The 24,280-nt window shown below is 41.9% G+C and overlaps 2 protein-coding genes across 3 annotated transcripts in view; one reads left to right on the forward strand and one right to left on the reverse strand.

The window, feature by feature from the left end:
• LOC147109216 (uncharacterized) overlaps positions 1-24,280 on the forward strand; it is a 370,234-nt gene that overhangs the window by 273,405 nt on the left and 72,549 nt on the right. The window lies entirely within an intron of this gene.
• mdga2a (MAM domain containing glycosylphosphatidylinositol anchor 2a) overlaps positions 1-24,280 on the reverse strand; it is a 1,193,698-nt gene that overhangs the window by 166,391 nt on the left and 1,003,027 nt on the right. The gene's annotated exons all lie outside the window — the stretch shown is intronic.

Here is a 24,280-nt window from a genome sequence, read left to right on the forward strand (position 1 = left end):
TTACCACAGGATAGCTAAGGGGGTACAATATCTGGAAGGACTGCATGGATTTTGAACATGAAGATGCTTGGATAACATGAAATCTGCACACCTTGGGGGTTGGGAGGCAGTAACGCGGTTCTTAAAAGGAGCCAGAAACAGAAACTAAGAGAAATAAGAGAGTAGTAAGACTACACGTGTACTGTCAAAGTACAAGACATTGCCGAGGCTTCCTTGCAATTGCACTTTGCAAAGAAAATTAATGTCAGCCCCAAAATTATTAATCATGCTGCTTCAGGCTCTGGTTATTCTCCTTTTCTTCAGGTTTCTTTTCCTTTTAAGAACTGCATTACTGCCTTCCAACCCCAAAGTGTGCAGCTTTCATGTTATCCAAGTATCTTCATGTTTGAAATCCATGCAGTCCTTCCAGATATTGTACCCTGTTGGTTATCCTGTAGTAACTGGCCTGTCCTTTCAGATTTGCATAATAGAAAATTCTCTTCACTAGTTGAAGTTTTATTTCCTGTTAGCTCGATTACATTCTGCTTTGGGACAGTTTCTGGGGAATTATGAAGTGGCACTCCAGCATACATTGTAAGGCTCGGCGTCTGAAGGGTCCTCACTCAAGTCAAACTGATACTTTCTCACTTCACATTACTGTACATGACTAGAGGTCCCAACTTAAAGAGCAGCTTGGCTAAGGAAAGGTGGCTTTGTTGGTGCATCCTGCCAGGCCTTCTTCAGTTAGAATAGCAGCATTCAGCGTTTTCCTGGTAGCCTTGCTCTTTACACTCTCTCTTATTAAAGAAATCTATACAATCCTTTCTTGTAGGAGAATGAATAGCAGACGATCATTTAGCAGGCAAGACAAGGCCATATTTCTTCTGATAGATATTGAATCTCAAATTGATTCCCTCCAGTCTTTCTTCCTTCTCATTCCCAACCTTTATTGCTTAAAACAGATGTAACTTCTGGTGCTCCTGAAAATATTTAACAGTTTAGTGATTCTTCAGAAAAAATTCCCTGTTTCATTCTATTCTGGCTGGATGTTTGTGTTCAACATTCTGCTCATTTTTAGGGGTAGCTGTTTCTCCATACACTTGGACCACTGCATCCTGCTATGTTATGAGCCACAGCTCGGAGGGGCTGTTCTTGATGCTATAAATGCTGGCCTGCCTTAATCATGCTCACACTCAGTCAGAGCTGATATAATGATTACGTGAAAATCTGACTAGAACGTCCATAGCTGTTCATCCATTTTTGGTAGACCCTTACGGTTCCTGGCAGTCTTACTTAAAAAAAATAAAGTTGTTGGATGTAAAATTTTTCTGGGTTAGGTTGCTTTAATCTTACTCCATGTAGTTTATTGTCTGATATTTCTTTCTTGCAAACCTTCTTCCTTGGCCTTGAGCTGTCAGTATCAGCTGCTAGTGACGTCACCTTTTATACCTCATCGTCACCACTGGTCATCTGGATTGTTAGACAGGCAAGGTGAAAACACTACAGTCAATGAGTTCCTATTGCATTTAAGAAAGAACAGACATCAATTTTTACAATCGCAAAATACTGCAGATGCTGGAAATCTGAAATAACAACAGAAAATGCTGGAAAAACTCAGCAGGCCAGGCAGCATCTGTGGAGAGAGAAACAGAGTTAACATTTCAGGTCTGGGACCCTTCATCAGAACTGGAAAAAGCTGGAGATGTAACAGATATTAAGCAGGTGCAGAGACAGGGGGCGGGGGTAGGAATTGAAGGAACAATCTGTGCTTTTGTAAGAGGCAGGAAAGATAAAATGTTGCAAATGGGAATGGCAAAATCATACATCATGAAAAATGGGGGCAGGTGTTATAATTTGAAATTGTTGAACTCAATGTTGAGTCCAGAGGGCTGTGAAGTGCCTAATCAAAAGATGAGGTGCTGTTCCTCGAGCTTACGTTGAGCTGCATTGGAACAATGTAATAGGCCGAGGACAGAGAGATCAGAGTGGGAGTGAAGCGGTGAATTAAAGTGACAGGCGACCTGAGCTTCCGGTCGCCTGTTACTTTAATTCACCGCTTCACTCCCACTCTGATCTCTCTGTCCTCAGCCTATTACATTGTTCCAATGCAGCTCAACGTAAGCTCGAGGAACAGCACCTCATCTTTTGATTAGGCACTTCACAGCCCTCTGGACTCAACATTGAGTTCAACAATTTCAAACTATAACCCCTGCCCCCATTTTGCCATTCCCATTTGCAACATTTTATCTTTCCTGCCTCTTACAAAAGCACAGATTGTTCCTTCAATTCCTTCCCCCCCCCCCCCCGCCCCCACCCCCCCCCGTCTCTGCACCTGCTTAATATCTGTTACATCTCCAGCTTTTTCCAGTTCTGATGAAGGGTCCCAGACCTGAAACGTTAACTCGGTTTCTCTCTCCACGGATGCTGCCTGGCCTGCTGAGTTTTTCCAGCGTTTTCTGTTGTTATATCAATTTTTACAACTCAGTTTCTAGTAAGCCTAAAATAAAGGTGTACAACCAATTTCCTGGTTTACAGAGTATAGCTTAAAGAAGGTGTCCTCTAGACTAGTATAGGTTAAAGGTCATGTCACCTAAGTTAACACCGGTTAAAGGAGATGTCACCAAGGTTAGTATGGATTTGCTGCTCTGCAGTTTCATTAATTTTTTATTGTAATTAATTTAAGGAGGCAAGAGATGAGTAAAAAACGTTATTGCTCTCAAGCATGCTGAATTTTAAAGAATGTATTACTTGTGCCTTACAGCGAAGTAAACATGAAAGAACCTCAGAGACCTTATTTCAATTTTACAAATTATAATCAGAAGAATTAATTTGAATATTAGAACTCCAGTGCATAGTCACCTCTTGGTACATCCTCAATTTACAACATATACTGTATGCATATAAATGCCAAATAAATTATGAAGCACAAGTTCCAATGTTCTCATCAGCTAAAAAAGCAGATTCGTGACTTAAAATATTGGAGCATTTAATTGTCGGTATAAACGAAATGAGGGGGAAGAGAGTTGCTAAGGTCTGAATTTTATTTCTGTTGTTCGAATCAATAATCTTGCTTGATGTGTACAATTACAGGTTTTGGCAGGTGCCCTAACCTAGGCATCATTCCAGAAATGCAATTTTTTTTAACTGGTGCTCCTTGGTATAACATGAGTTATAGTAATTGGTTGGGCACCAAATAGGATGCTATAAACAGGACCACAGAGAGCAGTGCCTCACAAATGCTGATCAGAATCAATCCAGCTCATTTCAAGACTTAACTCACTCCACACTGCAACACCACTTACTGCAACTTGCATCTCCTCAGCATAGTAGTATCTTTGATATTGAATGCATTGGGAATTCTGAGTGAAATGTAATAGGCAATCTCCAGAGCATGGGCAGCATACATCCACACAAAAGAAAATCTAAGGACACTGGGTTAGACACTGGCCTTTCATCTCAGGGATCAAGGGTCAAATCCAGCCTGGACTGATGGGATGAAAGTCTCTTCTGGCCTGCTGGCTGTATGGGTCTTGTATAAAATGAGGTTGGGCCATCTCAATCCAGTCTGTAATGGGCTTGGGCCTACAGCACATAACTGTTTCTAACTTGGCAATTTCACTCATGGGGAAATGGAAAAAAATATTGCACTGGTGAAGTGGGGTTGTTCTTCTAAAGTTGAGGGCGGAGGCATCTTGTTGGAGAAAAGTAGAGGAGCTTACTGTAGCTAGCTGCGCTGTATCTGATCCGGGAGTGCTTGATGCTGATGCAGGGTGCCTGAAATGGGAACAGGTCCATTCCCCAACAATAACATCCGTCACCCAGATGAGGGAACAAAAGTTCTAAAATTACAGATCCCCTAGCCCAACACGAGGGTCTTGCCGTTGGCTGTTGAGTAAGTTAGGTTTGCCTTTGAGACACATTTTGCAACCATTTATTTCAAAAATCCAAACAAAATGAATCAAAAGAGAATGAAAAAAATCAACTGAGATATGGGATTTGCAGCTAGCAAACTGAAACTATCATGTGGATGTCGAGGTTGAAGTGTGAAGGGAAGACAACAAAACTAGGTGATCCGTAGTGTAAAAAGTACTGTCAAAATATGGCAAGTTCCTGCAGTATCATCTTACGGTGTTGGCTAGTACCACATGCAGCGGAAAATACTAAATGAACAACTTGCTCCTAATTCACTAAATTCACTAAACCAGAACAGACAATACAACTGTGCGATAGTAATAATTCAATGTCATTTTTTCATAGCAAGAGTAATGTATTAATTCAAGCAGCACAATAATCCAACAAAAATGAGTTATTAAAAACATCAATTATATTTTCAATAATATGCTTTTCCCTCATTACCTTACACTGTCAGAAATATAAAATACACAATCAATCAATTTTTTAAATGTTAATCTGAATAACAAATATTTTGTTCATGTATTATTTTAAACAAAGCCATTTTTGCTATTGTGTACGCTTGGCCTGGACAAGCCAAGCATTATTTAATGCACACTGAACTGATGAGCACGGTTCTCAATCAGCCACAACTATGATAACACTCATTCTCTTCCTTTGAGTGCAGTCCAGATTGCATAATTATCTCAGGCTCAAATGACAGCACCAATTGTCTACCATTGTAGAGAATCTCTCTCCAGGAATCCTCCAGGAGCTAACTTCACTATATTTGTGAACGATGACATATTCAGGTTTTTCTAACAAGACAGCATTATTGTACAGGAATATTATCAGGCAGGTGGATTAGAGGGTTTCTATTAGTATTTAAGAAAGTGAAGTTCCAAGAATTGAGAAGAACTAACCTCCAGTGGTGAAGAGAATCATTTTTTTTATTCGTTCATGGGATGTGGGTGTCGCTAACAAGGCCAGAATTTATTGCCCATCCCTAATTGCCCTTCAGAAGGTGGTGGTGAGCTGCCTTCTTGAACCGCTGCAATCCATGTGGTGAAGGTACTCCCACAGTGCTGTTAGGGAGGCAGTTCCAGGATTTTGACCCAGCGACAATGCAGGAATGGCAATATACTTCCAAGTCAGGATGGTGTGTGACTTGGAGGGGAACTTGGAGATGGTGGTGTTCCCATGCGCCTGCTGCCCTTGTCTTTTTAGGTGGTGGAGGAACCTTGGCGAATTGCTGTAGTGCATCTTGTAGATGGTACACACTGCAGCCACGGTACGCTGGTGGTGGAGGGAGTGAATATTTAAGTTGGTGGATGGAGTGCCAATCAAGCGGGCTGCTTTGTCCTGGATGGTGTCGAGTTTTTGAGTGGTGTTGGAGCTGCACTCATCCAGGCAAGTGGAGAGTATTCCATCACACTCCTTACTTGTGTCTTGTAGATGGTGGAAAGGCTTTAGGGAGTCAGGAGGTGAGATACTTGCCACAGAATACCCAGCCTCTGACCTGCTCTTGTTGCCACAGTATTTATGTGGTTGGTCCAGTTAAGTTTCTGGTCAATCGTGACCCTCAGGATGTTGATGATGGGGGATTCAGCGATGGTAATGCAGTTGAATATCAAGGGGCAGTGGTTAGACTCTCGCTTGTTGGAGATAGTCATTGCCTGGCACTTGTGTAGCATGGATGTCACTTGCCACTTATCAGCCCAAGCCTGAATGTCGTCCAGGTCTTGTTGCATGCGGGCATGGACTGTTTCTGAGGAGTTGCGAATGGCACTGAACACTGTGCAGTCATCAGCAAAGATCCCTATTTTTGACCTTATGTTGCTTTACCGTACTCATTTTTCAATGAGAATATACTGTGTTCGCTTATTTAGACTATCTGATTTTTAATTTTATTTGGTGTTCATCATGGTGAGGGATGTTATGGATTACAACTCTTCCCATTTCAGGCATCCAGTATCAACATCAAGCACTCCAAGGCAGGTAGAGCATAGCTAGAGTAAAGCTTCCTCTACTCCATCCCAACCTTAAAAGGGCATCCCCTAAACTGCAACAATGTGGCATTTTGTCCACTTCTCACACCAGGCATGTTGTGGTGTCTTTGACTGAAATTGCCAATTAGTTCCAAGTTAGCAAGTTTTGTGCTGTAGACGCTGGATTGAAAGTCCTCGAAAGTTCAGAGGAGGACCACTTGATTAATTCATAGTTTAAAGGCACTTATTTATCAAAACAGGCTTAGAGAGTAGCGGCTTTTTACCTTGGAAAAGCATAGACTTTGAGGGGATATGATTGAGACCTTTAAAATTATGAAGGCATTAGATTCTGATCATGCGGTTAGGTTACTAAAGTTAGATAAGCAAGGGAGAACTATGGGGCATCAGTAGAAGTTATGACAGCATAGAGTTAGGTTATTTGCCAAGACTCTAAGAGAAGGATGAACCATCCGTGGCTAACTGAGGAAGTAAAGGATGGTATCAAATTGAAAACAAAAGCATACAATGTTGCGAAGAATAGTGAAAGGCTAGAGGATTGGAAAATTTTTAAAAACCAGCAAAGGACGACTAAAAAAAAGATAGAGAGGGAAGCTAGCAAGAAATATAAAAACAGACAGTAAGAGCTTCTACAGGTATATAAAAAGGAAGAGTAGCTAAAGGAAACGTAGGTCCCCTAGAGGATGAGTCTGGGGAATTAATAATGGGAAACAAGGAAATGGCGGAGACTTTGAACAAATATTTTGTATCGGTCTTCACGGTAAAAGACACTAAAAGCATCCCAATAATGGATAATCGAGGGGTTATTGGAGTGGGGGGGAGGGGGAGGGACTTAAAACAATCACTATCACTAGAAAGAAAGTACTAGGCAAACTAATGAGATTCCGGAGATGAAGGGGTTGTCTTATGAAGAAAGGTTGAGCAGGTTGGGCCGATACTCAATGGAGTTTAGAAGAATGAGAGGGGATCTTATTGAAACATATAAGATTCTGAAGGGGCTTGACAGGGTAGATGCAGAGAGGATGTTTCACCTCGTGGGGGAATCTAGAACTAGGGCGCATAATTTCAGAATAAGGGGGCACCCTTTTAAATCTGAAATTAGGAGGAATTTCTTCTCTCAGAGGGTCGTGAATCTTTGGAATTCTCTTTCCCACAGAGCTGTGGAGGCTGGGTCATTGAATATATTTAAGGTGGAGATAGACAGATTTATGAAAGGTAAGGGAGTCGAGGGTTATGGGGAGTGGGCAGGGAAGTGGGGTTGAGGTCAAGATCAGATCAGCAATGATCTTATTGAATGGCGGAGCAGGCTCGAGGGGCCAAATGACTTACTCCTGCTCCTACGACTTATGTAAGTAGTTAGTTTTGCACAGAGCTTTAGACTTCTGGCAGAAGGTGTCAATGCATGTAAAGAGTACAGATTTGATGCACGTGTTCAAAGCTGGATGTTTACCTGTGAGTGGAAAATATCTTGAACTTTATAAAGTAGGTGAGATAGTGATAGTGATACCAGGTTTGATTGATCGCCTATGAGAGCTAAAAATTTTCTCCTTTTTTACTTCTCCCAGGAAATTGGCGTTAATGGTATGAGCAGATTGCACCTAGTTGGACATGACAGGCTTAATGAACCATCTGGTCTTTCCCTGCCTTTTTGGTATGCTTGTAAACTCATTTTACATCGGACCCTTACAGCTAGCTGACAGATAAGACTGTCATTCCAGCACTCTGGGCTGGATTTAGTATTATTGCTCCCCATCCATTATAGTAGTGCATGATGATGAAAATAAATAGTGCAAAATAAGCAGTCTTTCTTCACAGGAACTAGCATATTTCCCTATATTACAACTGTACTTAATTGGCTGTAATGCACTTTGGGAGTCCAGAGGTCATGAAAATGCTGGCATTGCCAGTGCTGTCCACTTCCTGTGAATGAATTTTTAAAAATGTAAATTCTGGGATAGACATCAATCTGAGCCTGGTGACTACACCCCAAAAGTACTTCATTGGCTGTAAAGCACTTTGGGACATCCAGTGGTCGTGAAAGGCGCTGTAGAAATACAAGTCTTTCTTTATTTGGGACTTTTCAAGGTTTGTGTAGTAGCAGTATATTTTAATGGAGGCATAAATCCAATTAAAATTAACACATCCATCTGCTAATACTGCATGTGGGAGTAGGTTAACAGCTTGGCATAAGTAAAGGCTATCATGGGATAGTTAGCATGGAGGGCTACAGTAAAGCAGGAAGTGCTGAAACCAAAGAAGTACAGTGTGATTCAGTAGGAAGCTTTGAACATCTAGTGAGAAATAATGAAAAATAACTTAACAATACAGAAGTCAGTATTAATATCTTCATATTATGATAATGTATTCTGTGTGATGGAGGCTAACATATGGTTTAAATTAGGTTGTTAGGATTCTGCAGGCCAAAGATAAACAAGCAGGCAACTTAAGCATCAAAGGATTTATGCAAAGAATGATGGCTTGTTTGGACACTTCGGGCTGAATTTTAATGGAGAAGGCGGGTTGGGGGCAGGGGGGCTCCGAGACGGTCGGGAAGCCCGGGAGAACCGGTTTCCTGCAGGCCCTGCTGAATTTAACAGCAGGGCCTGATTTGAATGGGAAGCCTCTGTTTCCCACCTGCAGCCAGTCAGATTGAGAGCCTGGCTGGCTCTGGGCATGTAGGCCTCCGGCACTCGGCCACAGTGAGGAGGAAGGAAGGGATCGCGCGGGGGTCGTGCCGGGAGAAGGTCGAGGGGTCGGGGGCCGGGAGATGATCGGGGGGGGTGGTTGGAAGAGAGTCACAGACTGGGGGAACATCCGGGAGGGGGGCGTTCTGAGATGGATCGGGGGCCGGGAGAAGAGCGGGGTGTCCGAAGATAGTCGCATGTCAGAGAAGGATGTGGGGTCCAAAGTGGATCGGGGGCTTGGAGAAATTTGGGAGGGGTGTTTCTGAAGAGAGTCGGGGTCTGGAGAAGGATGTCGGTGGGGTCTGAAGCAGTCTGGGGGGCGGAGGAGCAGCATAGGGAGGGAAGGGCCGGGGGGGTAATCGGAGACCGGTGGGGGGGGCAGGAGAAGGCCTGCGGAGGGTGATCGGAGGGGGGTTATTGGAGGGGTGGGGGGGAGGTGATCAGAATCCTGGGGGAGGGTCTCTAATCGCAGGGGGCTTGTTAGGCAAGGACCCAGGAGGTAGGTGTAAAGCATTTACCTCCTGGATCCAGCAGTCCTGGCCTTGCTGTAGTTGGCGAGTTTTACGAGGTGTGCAAATCCCGACCAGCTACAGTTAAACACAAAATGGAGGTTAAAGAAGGGGCTTCCAGCCTCATTATAATATTTAAATTGAGGTCCCGCCTTCTGGCAGCGGGTTGGCTGCCTACCCCTATCCCGCTTCCTATCCCACCTCCGTTAAAACTGGAGTGGGCGGGTTGGAGGCAGGTTCAGGTCGGGATTCGATTTTTAACACTAACTTCCCCCACGCCCCCAACCCACCCGATTTTTTTTAGGTTAAAATTCCCCCCTTCATGTCTGGTTTAAATTGTTATTACTCTGGAACGTGTGTAATGTTTATAACCATGTAAAAGTGTCATATTTTATCGTAAAAAGTTTTTCAAATGCTACTTTTGTTGATTATCACAGCATATTTGAAAGACTGGCAGAGAGAGTTTGAATAACTTAACTGACAAAAGTAAAGATTGTATTTGAAACATTGGTTTGCTATGGACATAGTGCAGATGCCAAATCTGGTAGCTCTATATTGCAAAACAAATCAGTCTTATATAAAAGTAAATGTAGGTCTGATACAACGTAGGTGAGTTGTAGTGTAAAGCAAGCTTATCATTTCCCAGCAACAGAGCCGCAAAACAACCCTGAGGTGATATTTCATTTTCAAGCAAGGACTCAGTGCCTCAAAAGAGAGTGGTTATAGTTTCTAAGGACTCTGTTATGTAGCGGGGAGCGCTAGGAAACAAGGGCCCTTGAGTATATCATTTAATTGTAGTATAATTGGTGGTATTGATTTTATTTAAATTAATTAAAAGGTAAGTCACGGCAGCAAAGCTCGGCCCCGTGGCATGCTCCTCCTGCACTATGTGGGAAATCAGGGACACTTCCTGTGTCCCTGACGACCATGTGTGCGGGAAGTGTATCCAGCTGCAGCTACTAGCAGACTGCATTGTGGTGCTGGAGCTGCGAATGGATACATAGTGGAGCATTCGCGATGCTGAGATCGTCATGAATATCACGTTTAATCAGTTGGTCACACCACAGGTAAAGGCTGCACAGGCAGGAATGGAATGGGTGACCGCCAGGCAGAGTAGTAGGCGCAGGCAGGTAGTGCAGGGGTACCCTGTGGCCATTCCCTTCTCAAACAGATATACCGCTTTGGATATTGTTGGGGAGGAAGGCTTATCGGGGGAAGGCAGCAGCAGCCAACTTCCTGGCACCATGGCTGGTTCTGCTGCATGGGATGGGATAAAAAGAGTGGGAGAGCTATAGTGATAGGGGATTCTATTGTAAGGGGAATAGATAGGCATTTCTGCGGCCGCAGATGAATGCGTGGCTAGAAAAATGGTGCAAGGGGGAGGGATTCAAATTCCTGGGACATTGGAACCGGTTCTGGGGAGGTGGGGCCAGTACAAACTGGATGGTTTGCACCTGGGCAGGACCGGGACTGATGTCGAAGGGGGAATGTTTGCTAGTGCTATTCGGGAGGGTTTAAACTAAAATGGCAGGGGGTTGGGAACCTGTGCAGGGAAGCAAGGATAGAAGCAAAAGACAGGAAAAGACAGGAAGGAGAAAAGTAAAAGTGGAAGTCAGAGAAATCAAAGGTGTAAAACATGGCCGCAGTAAACAATAAATCGAAAAGGTCCAAGAGTGTTAAAAAAACAAGCCTGAAGGCTTTGTGTCTTAATGCGAGAAGCATACTTAATAAGGTGGATGAATTAGCTGTGGAAATGCGGCTCCAGGGTGACCAAGGCTGGGAATTCAACATCCAGGGGTATTCAATATTCAGGAAGGACAGGCAAAAGGAAAAGGCGGTGGGGTAGCATTGCTGGTTAAAGAAGAGATTAACACAATAGTAAGGAAGGATATTAGCTCTGATGATGTGGCATCTGTATGGGTAGAGCTGAGTAATACCAAGGGACAGAAAACGTTAGTGGGAGTTGTATATAGACCCCCAAACAGTAATGCTGAGTTTGGGGATGGAATTAAATGGGAAATTAGAGATGCGTGCAATAAGGGCACAGCAGTTATCATGGGTGACTTTAATCTACATATAGATTGGTCTAACCAAATTAGTAACAATACTGTGGAAGAGGAATTCCTAGAGTGTATACAGGATGGTTTCCTGGACCAATATGTCGAGAAACCAACTAGAGATCAGGCCATCTATGATTGGGTATTATGTAATGAGAAAGGATTAATTAGCAATCTTGTTGTGCGAGGCCCCTTGGGTCGGAGCGATCATAATATGATAGAATTCTTCATTAAGATGGAGAGTGAAATATTTGATTCAAAGACTTGGATACTGAATTTAAATAAAGGAAACTATGATGGTATGAGGTGCGAGTTGGTAAGGATGGATTGGGGAATGTTACTTAAAGGGTTGACGGTGAATAGGCAATGGCAAACATTTAAAGATCGCATGGATGGACTACAGAATTTGTTCATCCCTGTTTGGCATAAAAATAAAACAAAAAAGGTGACTCAACATTGGCTAATAAGGGAAATTAGGGATAGCATAAGATCCAAGGAGAGGACATATACATTGGCCAGAAAAAGCAGCAAAGCTGAGGATTGGGAACAGTTTAGGATTCAGCAAAGGAGGACAAAGGGATTAATTAAGAGGGGGGATATAGAGTATATGAGTAAGCTTGCAGGGAACATAAAAACTGACTGTAAAAGCTTCTATAGATATGTGAAGAAAAAAAGATTGGTAAAGTCAAGCGTAGGTCCCTTGCAGTCAGAAACAGGGGAATTTATAATGGGGAACAAAGACATGGCAGACCAATTAAATATATACTTTGGCTCTGTCTTCACAAAGGTGGACACAAATAAACTCCCAGAAATGTCAGGGAACATAGGGTCTAATGAGAGGGAGGAACTGAATGAAATCAGTATTTGTAGGGAAATGGTGTTAGGGAAATTGACGGGATTGAAGGCCGATAAATCCCCAGGGCCTGATAATCTACATACTAGGGTACTTAAGGAAGTGGCCCTAGAAATAGTAGATGCATTGCAGATTTGCAGGTCATCTTCCAAAATTCGATAGGCTCTGGAACAGTTCCCATGGATTGGAGGATAGCTAATGTAACCCCACTATTTAAGAAGGGTGGTAGAGAGAAAACAGGGAATTATAGACCGGTAAGCCTGACAGCGGTAGTGGGGAAAATGCTAGAGTCCATTATAAAAGATGTAATAGCAGAGCACTTGGAAAATAGTGACAGGATCGGACAAAGTCAGCATGGATTTACAAAAGGTAAATCGTGCTTGACTAATCTACTGGAATTTTTTGAGGATGTAACTGGTAGAATAGGTAAGGGAGAACCAGTGGATGTGGTATATTTGGACTTTCAGAAGGCTTTCAATAAGGTCCCGCATAAGAGACTAGCATGCAAAGTAAAAGCACATGGGATTGGGGGTAAGTTACTGACTTGGATAGAAAACTGGTTGGCAGGCAGGAAGCAAAGAGTTGGAATAAATGGCTCTTTTTCCGAGTGGATGGCAGTGACTAGTGGGGTACCGCAGGGATCGGTGCTAGGACCACAGTTATTCACAATATATATTAATGACCTAGATGAGGGAACTAGATGTAATATCTCCAAGTTTGCAGACGACACAAAGCTGGGTGGGCGTGTGTGCTGTGAGGAGGATGCAGAGAAACTCCAGTATGATTTGGACAGGTTGGGTGATTGGGCAGATGCATGGTAGATGTGGATAAATGTGAGGTTATCCACTTTGGTGGCAAAAACAGGAAGGCAGATTATCTTGGGATAATTAGATTGGGAAAAGGGGAAGTGCAACGAGACCTGGGTGTCCTTGTGCACCAGTCGCTGAAGGTAAGCATGCAGGTGCAGCAGGCGGTTATAGCGAGAGGATTCGAGTACAGGAGCAAGGATGTCTTGCTGCAGTTGTACAGGGCCTTGGTGTGACCACACCTTGAGTATTGTGTGCAGTTTTGGTCGCCTTATCTGAGGAAGGATGTTCTTGCCATGGAGGGAGTGCAGCAAAGATTCACCAGACTGATACCTGGGATGGCAGGAATGACGTATGAAGAGAGATTGGGTCGATTATGCTTATATTCGCTAGAGTTTAGAAGAATGAAAGGGGATCTCATTGAAACTTATAAAATTCTAACAGGACTAGACAGACTAGATGCAGGATGGATGTTCCCGATGGTCAGGGAGTCCAGAACCAGGGGTCACAGTCTAAGTATAAGGGGTAAGCCATTTAGGACTGAGATGAGGAGGAATTTCTTCACCCAGAGAGTGGTGAACCTGTGGAATTCTCTACCACAGAAGACAGTTGAGGCAAATTCATTAAATATATTCAAGAAGGAGTTAGATATATTTCTTAAGGCTAAGGGGATCAAGGGATATGGGGAGAAGGCAGGGACAGGGTACTGAATTTGGATGATCAGCCATGATCGCATTGAATGGTGGAGCAGGCTCGAGGGGCCAAATGTCCTACTCCTGCTCCTATCGTCTATGTTTCTATGTGAGAGCAATTGTTCTCCTCTTGCTCACGATTAGCAATTTGTTTTTATTCATTCATGTCGCTGGCAAGGCCAGCATTTATTGCCCATCCCTAATTGCCCTTGAGAAGGTGGTGATGAGCCGCCTTCTTTAACTGCTGCAGTTCGTGTGGTGAAGGCACTCTCACAGTACTGTTAGATTCTGACGCAGCGACAATGAAGGAACGGCAATATATTTCCATGTTAGGATGGTGTGTGACTTGGAGGTGGTGGTGTTTCCATGCAATTGCTGCCCTTCTCCTTCTAAGTGTTAGCGGTCGTGGGTTTGGGAGGTGCTGCCGAAGAAGCCTTGGTGGGTTGCAGCAATGCACCTTGTAGATCGTCCACACTGTAGCCACGGTACGCCGGTGGTGGAGGGAGTGAATGTTTAAGGTGGTGGATGGGGTGCCAATCAAGTGGGCTGCTTTGTCCTGGATTGTTTCGAGCTTCTTGAGTGTTGTTGGAGTGGCACTCATCCAGGCAAGTGGAGAGTATTCCATCACACTCCTGACTTGTGCCTTGTTGATGGTGGAAAGGCTTTGGGGAGTCAGGTGGTGAGTCACTTGCTGCAGAATACCCAGCCTCTGACCTGCTCTTGTAGCCACAGAATTCTTCCTAAATCTTACACAATACTTGAAAACATTCAACATTGAGCAATCAGCTCTATCTCTTGATGAGCCTGAAATCCCAACAGTCTGAAACATAAAGCCCAATCCAATTCATCAGTCCTAGATTTGGCAAAACATGCTTAAAGCAAAAATAAAAATAAAATAACTAATTAAACTAAATAAAAGAAGTAATTAAACTTCAATAAAAAGTTACCAGGGATGTTACAGAGCAATAATCTCTATTTTATTTGGAGTAAAGTGAGAAACTAAAAATTATTAGTCATATAAAATGCTTAGACATCAGGGCAATTTCATAATTGGTGCCATAATCCTCAGATTTTGCTTGAATATAATTACACAAGAGACAGAAATAAGTATCAGGTGCCAAAAATATCTAATTGGACTTACATTTGTACAGTATATTCTAAAGCTAGAAAAGCCATCAACTTCTGACACTGTAATCTACTTTAACTCATCTTATGAGCACAACTAATGGAACAACTAAAATTGCTTAGAAACATAGAAACATAGAAGATAGGAGCAGGAGTAGGGTTCCGCCATTTAATGAGATCATGGCTGATCATCCAAATTCACTACCCTGTCCCTGCTTTCTCCCCATATCCCTTGATCCCTTTAGCCGTAAGAAATATATCTAACTCCTTCTTGAATATATTTAATGAATTGGCCTCAACTGCCTTGTGTGGTAGAGAATTCCACAGGTTTGTGAAGAAATTCCTCCTCATCTCAGTCCTAAATGGCTTACCCCTTATCTTTAGACTGTGACCCCTGGTTCTGAACTCCCCCGCCATCGGGAACATCCCCCCTGCATCTAGTCTGTCTAGTCCTGTTAGAATTTTATAAGTTTCAATGAGAACCCCGCTCATTCTTCTAAACTCTAGCGAATATAAGCCTATATTCTCTAGATATTGGCCCAGAAATTCGGGTCGGGGGCTTCCCGCAGGTGCAAGCCCCCGACCTACACTTACCTAGCGCGCTGGCAATTGACCTCTTGGCATGCATGGAATTCCTCTCCGAGGCCTGTCCCAGAGGCCGGCGCGCTATGCTGGCGTGTCCCAGGGGCGTAGTTAGTGCGATGCATCCCCTGGGATCACGTGAGCAACAGGCAGCCAATCGGAGCAGGGAATGCTCCATTCATAAGTCTTGACAGATAGACCTGTCAAAACGTATAAATGCTGAGGCTGTAAAACTGTACTTTACCTTCAAATAATTTTTTTTTTAAATCACACTTTGTAAATAAACTATAAATGACATTAAATAACTATTTAAAAAAAAAAAAAAATTTTTGAAAAAAATAATTTTATAAAAAAACAGGGCTAAAAATAAACTTACCTTGCTTTAAAGTATTTAAAAGTAAAAAACCTGTGGAAAAAATGTTTTCATTTTAAATAATTGACCACTTACCTTTGAAAATGAAGTCCTTATGGCTGCTTTTTACATTTCTAACATGTACAGACTTACCCGCACGTTAAAACCTGTAAAAAAAAAGGAAGTTCAACGCGCACGCGCAGACTCCCGCGCGCATGCGTTCGACCTCTGAACCCCTTGGTTCAGAGGATCGGAAGTGCCGGTTTCCCGCGCGTGCGTAGTACATGCAAGATTCCGGCACTTCCATCGGGTCCACGCGTGAGTACTCCGTCCGTACTCACGCGTTGGGACCCGAATTTCTGGGCCAATATACTAAAAAAATCCACGGGTTGGTTTAGCAGAAAAGTAATTATTAAAAATTCCTCTGGTACAGCAACTCTCGACTGCCAGCACAACAAATATGGGTAATACTTTGTGGAGTTAAATTTAAATTCCATTGTGCACATCTATATAAGCACGTATACCTATTATATTTGAATATAGAATCATAGAAAGTTACAGCACAGAAGGAGGCCATTTCGGCCTATCGTGTCCGCGCCAGCCAACGAAGAGCCAGCCAGCCTAATCCCACTTCCTATCTCTAGGTCTGTAGCCCTGCAGGTTAAGGCATCCCAAGTGCACATCCAAGTACTTTTTAAAGGTGGCTAGGGTTTCTGCCTCTACCACCCTTTCAGGCAGTGAGTTCCAGACCCCCACAACCCTCTGGGTGAAGATATTTCCCCTCAAATCCCCTCTAAGCCTTCCACCAATTACTTTAAATCTCTGCCCCCTGGTTTTTGACTCCTCTGTTAATGGAAATAGGTCCTTTCTATCCTCTTTATCTAGGCCCCTCATAATTTTATGCTCCTCAATAAGGAATATCTAAGTACTTATTCACAGAGGTGGGGGTAAGTGGCACATGGCTCCACAATGACATTTTTACAAAGCAAAAGAAGAGGAATGATTATTTAGTCAGGCTATGAAGTCTATTTCTCTGTAATGGCAGCTTAAGCATTAAAAATGTAGACAGCTATTTCGATCACATATTTCAACTCAGAACTGAAAGCTGTCTATTCCTATAATTCTCACAGTTTTTTCTCATTCTAACTACTCCTCCAGCTATCTTCTGTTTACTACAGATTTATACTTTATGTCCCTCCTTTGTCAAAAATATATCAATCTCTTGTTGAATGCATCTATGCTTTTGAGGTTTCTCTGAAATATCTTTTCACTTATTCTGTATACCCATTACCACTGAGGGAAAAACTCCTTGCTAGTCTATATTTTCCATGCACTTATTCTCCAGGTCTCGTACACAGAATTCATTCCTCTCCATTGTGTTAGAGGTTTGTGTCATATTTCCATTGACATCTTCTGTTTTTTCTTATCAGTAATATTCTTTATTGTACCTCCTTCTGGGGAGTCCTCAGATTGGACTTGCAGTTCAGAATCTTTAACTAAAAGTAACCACTGCACAAACCTCAACCTGTTTGTTTTTTACTTAGAATTTTACCTAATGTTCATTTAGTATCTTCATTATCATGGCCAGTCAATAGGAAGGGCACCTAATTCCAATATGACTCTAAATGTCACCCTGAAGTCTACTTCCTATAGGCTGAAACAGATGAAGAGTCCATTATTTCCCCTTAAGCTAAAACACTATACATCTGCTCTATGAAGGTCTGGTGAAAGGTCATCGACCTGAAACGTTAACTCTGTTTCTCTCTCCACAGATGCTGCCTGACCGGTTGACTATATCCAGCATTTTCTGTTTTTATTTCAGATTTCCAGCAACCGCAGTATTTTGCTTTTGCTCTATTAAGCATTTACTTAAAATTCTTGACAGAAATTCTAAATACTATTTCCACTTTATATAACTCAACCAAAATCATCAATAGTAATAATTTCTCAAAAAATCTCTGCGTAAGAATTTATTCCACAAATAAGAAATACAAGGCAGGCAGTTGCAAAGAACACGATTAGCAGCAAACAATGTCCGAGATTTGGGCAGAATACATCGAGGATTAAGACGACATCCTGAGATAAAGGATGGGGTGAGATTCTGGTCATAGACAACCATAATGGAATTACAATGCCTCGCTCTGACTCTTTCGTCTAATCTGCTGTCACATCACATGCCAAAACCACTTCTTGCCCAGATCTCTAAACTCTGCCCTTGATCACGGTCCACAAGCAGGATGTAGTCTTATTCCTCAGCCCACTGTAACCATATCTCAGACTTTGCTTGAAACATAGAAGATAGGAGCAGGAGTAGGCCATTCAGCCCCTCGAGCCTGCTCCGCCATTCAATGAGATCATGGCTGATCAGCCAAATTCAGTACCCTGTCCCTGCCTTCTCTCCATATCCCTTGATCCCTTTAGCCTTAAGAAATATATCTAACTCTTTCTTGAATATATTTAATTAATGAATTGGCCTCAACTGTCTTCTGTGGTAGAGAATTCCACAGGTTCACCACTCTCTGGGTGAAGAAATTCTCTTCATCTCTGTCCTAAATGGCTTACCCCTTATCCTTAGACTGTGACCCCTGGTTCTGGACTCCCTGACCATCGGGAACATCCTTCCTGCATCTAGTCTGTCTAGTCCTGTTAGAATTTTATAAGTTTCAATGAGATCCCCTCTCATTCTTCTAAACTCCAGCGAGTATAAGCCCAATCGACCCAATCTCTCCTCATACGTCATTCCTGCCATCCCAGGTATCAGCCTGGTGAATCTTCTTCCATGGCAAGAACATCCTTCCTCAGATAAGGCGATCAAAACTGCACACAATACTCAAGATGTGGTCTCACCAAGGCCCTGTACAACTGCAGCAAGACATTGTTATTCCTGTACTCAAACCCTCTCGCTATGAAGGCCAGCATACCATTTGCCTTCTTAACCGCCTGCTGCACCCGCATGCTTACCTTCAGCGACTGGTGCACAAGGATGCCCAGGTCTCGTTGCACTTCCCCTTCTCCAAATCTATTGCCATTCAGATAATAATCTGCCTTCCTGTTTTTGGCACCAAAGTGGATAACCTCACATTTATCTACGTTATATTGCATCTGCCATGCTTCTGCCCAATCACTCAACCTGCCCAAATCATCCTGGACTTTCTCAGCATCCTCCTCACAGCACACACGCCCGCCCAGCTTTGTGTCGTCTGCAAACTTGGAGGTATTACATCTAGTTCCCTCATCTAGATCATTAATATATATTGTGAATAGCTGGGGTCAAAGGACCAATCCCTGCGGTACCCCACTAGTCACTGCCTGCCACTTGGAAAAAGAGCCGTTTATTCCAACTCTTTGCTTTCTGTCTGCCAACCAGTTCCCTATCCAAGTCAATACCTTGCCCCCAATCCCATGTGCCTTAACTTTACACGCTAATCTCTTATGCGGGACCTTATCGAAAGCCTTTTGAAAGTCCAAATACACCACATCCACTCGTTCTCCCTTATCTATTTTACCAGTTACATCCTCAAAAAATTCCAGTAGATTAGTCAAGCACAATTTACCTTTTGTAAATCCATGTTGACTTTGTCCGATCCTGTCACTGTTTTCCAAGTGCTCTGCTATTACATCTTTTATAATGGACTCTGTAATAATATCAGCAAATAGAGATGGTATTTGCCTGTTTGATTATGATGCCTTATCAGCATGTTTGCATGTATTGATTGCTTGTGCCTGACAAGCAGAGGGCATGTGACCGAGACAAGCAAGGCAGTTTGGTTTAGTTTCAGTTTCGTTCTAGATGCATCACAAGCATCGTGTCTCCTGTAAAGCTGTATAAAGAGTTGAACAGACTTTAGATTAAAAGTCATTCTCTTTCATAAATGTCTCATCATTGAACCCACAAAGAAATCAATACAGACTCTAGCATTTTCCCCACTACCGATGTCAGGCTTACCGGTCTATAATTCCCTGTTTTCTCTCTACCACCTTTTTTGAACAGTGGGGTAACATTAGCTACCCGCTAATCCATGGGTACTGTTCCAGAGTCTATCGAATTTTGGAAGATGACCAGCAATGCATCTACTATTTCTAGGGCCACTTCCTTAAGTACCCTAGGAAGTAGATTATCAGGCCCTGGGGATTTATCGGCCTTCAATCCCATCAATTTCCCTAACACCATTTCCCTACAAATAATGATTTCTATCAGTTCCTCCCTTTCATTAGACCCTATGTTCCCCGGCACCTCTGGGAGGTTATTTGTGTCATCCTTTGTGAAGACAGAACCAAAGTATGTATTTAATTGGTTTGCCATTTCTTTGTTCCCCATTATAAATTCCCCTGATTCTGACTGCAAGGGACCTACGCTTGACTTCACCAATCTTTTTCTCTTCACATACCTATAAAAGCTTTTACAGTCAGTTTTTATGTTCCCTGAAAGCTTACGCTCATACTCTATTTTCCCCCTGTTAATTAATCCCTTTGTCCTCCTTTGTTGAATCCTAAACTGCTCCCAATCCTCAGGTTTACTGCTTTTTCTGGCCAATGTATATGTCCTCTCCTTGGCTCTTATGCTATCCCTAATTTCCCTTGTTAGCCACGGTTTAGTCACCTTTTTTGTTTTATTTTTATGCCAAACGGGGATGAACAAATTATGTAGTTCATCCATGCGATCTTTAAATTTTTGCCATTGCCTATCCACCGTCAACCCTTTGAGTGACATTCCCCAATCAATCCTACCCAACTTGCGCCTCATACCATCGTAGTTTCCTTTATTTAAATTCAGGACCCTAGTCTCTGAGTCAACTACTTCACTCTCCATTTTAATGAAGAATTCTATCATATTATGATCGCTCTGACCCAAGGGGCCTCGCACAACAAGATTGCTAATTAATCCTTTCTCATTACATAATACCCAGTCTAAGATAGCCTGATCTCTAGTTGGTTCCTTGACATATTGTTCCAGGAAACCATCCCGTATACATTCCTTGCCTGCCAGTTTCCTTTGCAACTGTCTTTCTAATATTTCTTACTCAAGCCCCTTGTATTGCTTCTAGTGCCAAACAGACACCACAGACATGCAAAATTATTTTCAGTCTCACAGCTTTCTTCACATTAGCTCTCCCCTTGTCTTGACCTTGCGCTCTTCTGAACCTCAATCCAATGTTTTTGTCCGTCCCATTTGATCTATCCACAATTTCACAAGTAATTGATTTCCCTTCATTGAAATTAGTTCTTGAAAACCTTCCTTTCATAAATAGTTTAAATAAATAAAACTGTTAAACATTTTTCTTAAAACAAAATACTCAGTGTATGTTTGTTCTGTTTGTGTCTAAGCACCACTCAGTTTTCAGGTGACTGGAGGTATTTTGAGGGCTGGAAGAGTAATTTTGGTTATGATGTCTTTCTCACTTGTGCAATTAAATTCATATTCTGTACAAAAATATAAGTATTATTGTATAAAACGTAGTCCTGGTTCAAAAAAGTCTACATTTCCAAATTATTGTCATAGGAACTGAGAAAAGTTTTGTGATTAATGTGGCAATTCTGATCAGCAGGATTATCATGGGAAATACAACCTATGGAATTATGTGGGACAGCTAATTCTCCAAGCCCCAGGTTTGTAAAGAGGCTTTTCTCTAAGCAGAGTGCAGCACTGAAATTATCTCATTATGAATGGCATGCTCCAAATCACTTCTAATTACTCTGCTGGATCGTTTCCTACATTAGAAAATATTAGGTTATATAAATGCAAGTTGTTGTTGCTGGGCTCAAATTATTTAAGTTTTCATTCATTTTCCTCGGTCAGTCCAGCACCAAAAGTGCTGCTCAGTGAACCACTGACGCTGAAACACTCACACATATAATAATAAAACATGTAATAAGATTGGTTGCTGTATGCATTGATGCATGCAGCTAGCCCATTAACATTTTTAGGCTATTGCTGGAAACATCACTGTATAAATAGTCTGACTATCAGTCATAGTAACCTCAATTGTATTATCGGATTTAACTAATAGTTTCAGCACTGAATAAGATTTCTAGATAGTTATGATCAGAAAATTGTATTTAAGTCAATTGCAATTAAGTGGCACAAAACACAACAGAAAGGGACAGGAAGAAAATGCTCCTGATAGTGTCTCATCTATTAAGTGAGAATCTTTATTAAACAGTTTGCAATTAAGGAGAGTTAAGAAATTAAGCAAAATAATTCCTAGCAATGAGATGGCTAATGTATTTTGATTACTTTTAACTCTTTCTAATTAATAACAACTTGTATTTATTTAGCACCCTTTAATGTAGTAAAACACCCCAAGGTACTTCACAGGAGTGTAGTCAGACAACATTTGACACTGAGCCACATAAAGAGATATTACGACAGGTGACCGAAAGCTTTATCAAAAAAGGTAGGTTTGAAGGAGTGATTAAAGGAGGGTAGAGAGGTGGAGGTAGAGAATTCCAGAGCTTAGGGCCTAGGCAGCTGAAGGCATGGCTGCCAATGATGGAGCGAGGAAATCAGGTATGCACAAGAGGCCAGAATTAGAGGAGTGCAGAATGTCAAGTTTGAATTTTAAACATTGAGATATTTCTTTAGGATTATAAATTTTGTCTTTCTAATGTTTCTCACTCAAGTCCCTATATTCATAGCTGGACAATTTATACATACCAATTTTGGATAGACTCCTATAAAGTCTGGATATCTAGCATGAAATTGGGAGATTGAATTTCACTACCACAAGTATCCTATGGAACACTATAGTCCTAATCCTATTGGAATCATGGAAATATTATGTGTGAAATAAAGTCAGGTTTGAATAATGTGTAGATTCTAGTGTTAGATTGATATCCTAGTGCTTTCTCAAATTGCCATCTGGGGTCAAGGAGAAATATCATATTTTTATTTACTCTGAGGTTGTGCTTCTGGTTATTAATCTTGGGATTAAATACATTCTGGAGAATCAATAATACATGTACTACTGGGAGGAGCATGCTTGATTTTTTTTTAATTCTTCTACACTTTCTTCATGTTTTAATAGCTTGGAAAGTCTAAAATTACAAAAGGAAAATAACCCCATCTATATCCGTGGGTTTCTACTCAAAGAAAGAAACATGGACTACTCCAATATTCTACAGAAAGTTCATATTAAACTTATTAGTAATTTATGGATGAAAAACAAAGACATTGCATGAATATCCCTTCAAGTCACAGGACATTTGAAAAAAAAATTAAATGTTTTTACAGGGCTAAAAATAAACTTACCTTTTTGAAGAGTATTTTTAATTTATAAATGAGTTATCAAATTTAATTTGTCTATTTTTCAACACTCTCAAGCTGGTAAAAGCAGGCCTTACGCTTGCTTTTACCAGGCGTAAGAATTCTATGGCCTTTCAGTGGGCGGAAGTTGTGGAAAAAGCGCAACTCTCCACCCGCAGAGGCCCTTTTCTTGGGCAGACGGATGGTCTGTCAAGAGAATGATCGCAAGTGCCGGGTTTTAGCGCATGCGCTTCGCATGCCTGAAACCGCCACTTGCGAGGCCCCTACGGGCGCGTGAACACCTCGTACACACCCGTGGGGGTTGGAAAATCCAGCCCATTGTATCTTTCACAAGCTGAGGATGCCCCAAAGCACTTCACAGCCAATGTAGCACTTTTGAAGTGTAGGCATTTTTGTAATGCAGGAAGCACGGCTGCCAATTGCACACAGGAAGGTCCTATTAGTAATGCGATAAGTGACCAGATGATCCTTTAGTGGTGTTGGTTCAGGGATAAATGTTAGCCAGGATTCCCTTGGTCTTCTGCAAATAGTGCCCTTAGATCTTTTGCATCCACCTGAGTGCCTCAGTTTAGCACCTCATCTGAAAGCATCTCCGACAGTGCAACACTTCCTCAGTACTGCACTGAATTAAGTGTCAGCCTAGATCATGTGCTCAAGTCTCTGGAGTGGAACTTAAACCCATGACCTTGAAGTTTTGGCTCAGAGGTGAGCGTGCTACCATTGAGCTAATGCTGACATTTTACATATCTGAATCTTTTTATGCATATAACTGTAATGAAAGAAAATGTTTGGCCACTGGTAAACAAGTAGCTTTTATAATAACATCTTTCTTGGAGCTCTCTGCAACGTTCTCCCTAACCAGCACTCTGAGTTAAGTGTAACTTTGTTCTCTCTCTGCACTGCCCAGACAACAAGCCTCAACTCCATCCTCAAAAGAGCTGGTCTACTGTACCACTGTGCATTAACATTTCGTACATCGGCTATTCGTGTAGCCCCTGTAAGCAGTTTTGTACTGTGGACTTGTGTTCACAGGGGAACTGGCTTTAGACAATCTGAACTCATTTTACTTTGAACGTTTAACCACAATTCACAATTCAATTCAAATCGCTTTATTGGCATGATAAGTTACATCTTATGTTGCCAAAGCATCAAAATACATTTATGGTTGAGCACATAAACCATCTGTTAGAGAGAAGAATCTGCTAATTGATTGGTTATTAGTTATCTGTGTTAGGCCTAATGACAAGTCTAGAGTTGACAGGGCAGAACCCCAATACACTACAGAACCCAGTAAAGGAAGCTAACACATCAGCCTCTATTCAACCGGATCTGGTCACTCTGCTCATTTTCTACAAAATTGCTTTATTCATAATTTATGTAAGAAAGTGACACATTCATTTGTGTTGTATGCCAAACCTTCATCTTTTTCATAGATCTTGCATTTTGTTTTTTGGCCTATATATCTCAAGATGAAGGGAAA

This window comes from Somniosus microcephalus, chromosome 12, assembly GCF_052327205.1.
Source record: "Somniosus microcephalus isolate GS21.2 chromosome 12, FLI_Smic_1.0, whole genome shotgun sequence".
In the NCBI taxonomy this organism is placed as follows: domain Eukaryota; kingdom Metazoa; phylum Chordata; class Chondrichthyes; order Squaliformes; family Somniosidae; genus Somniosus; species Somniosus microcephalus.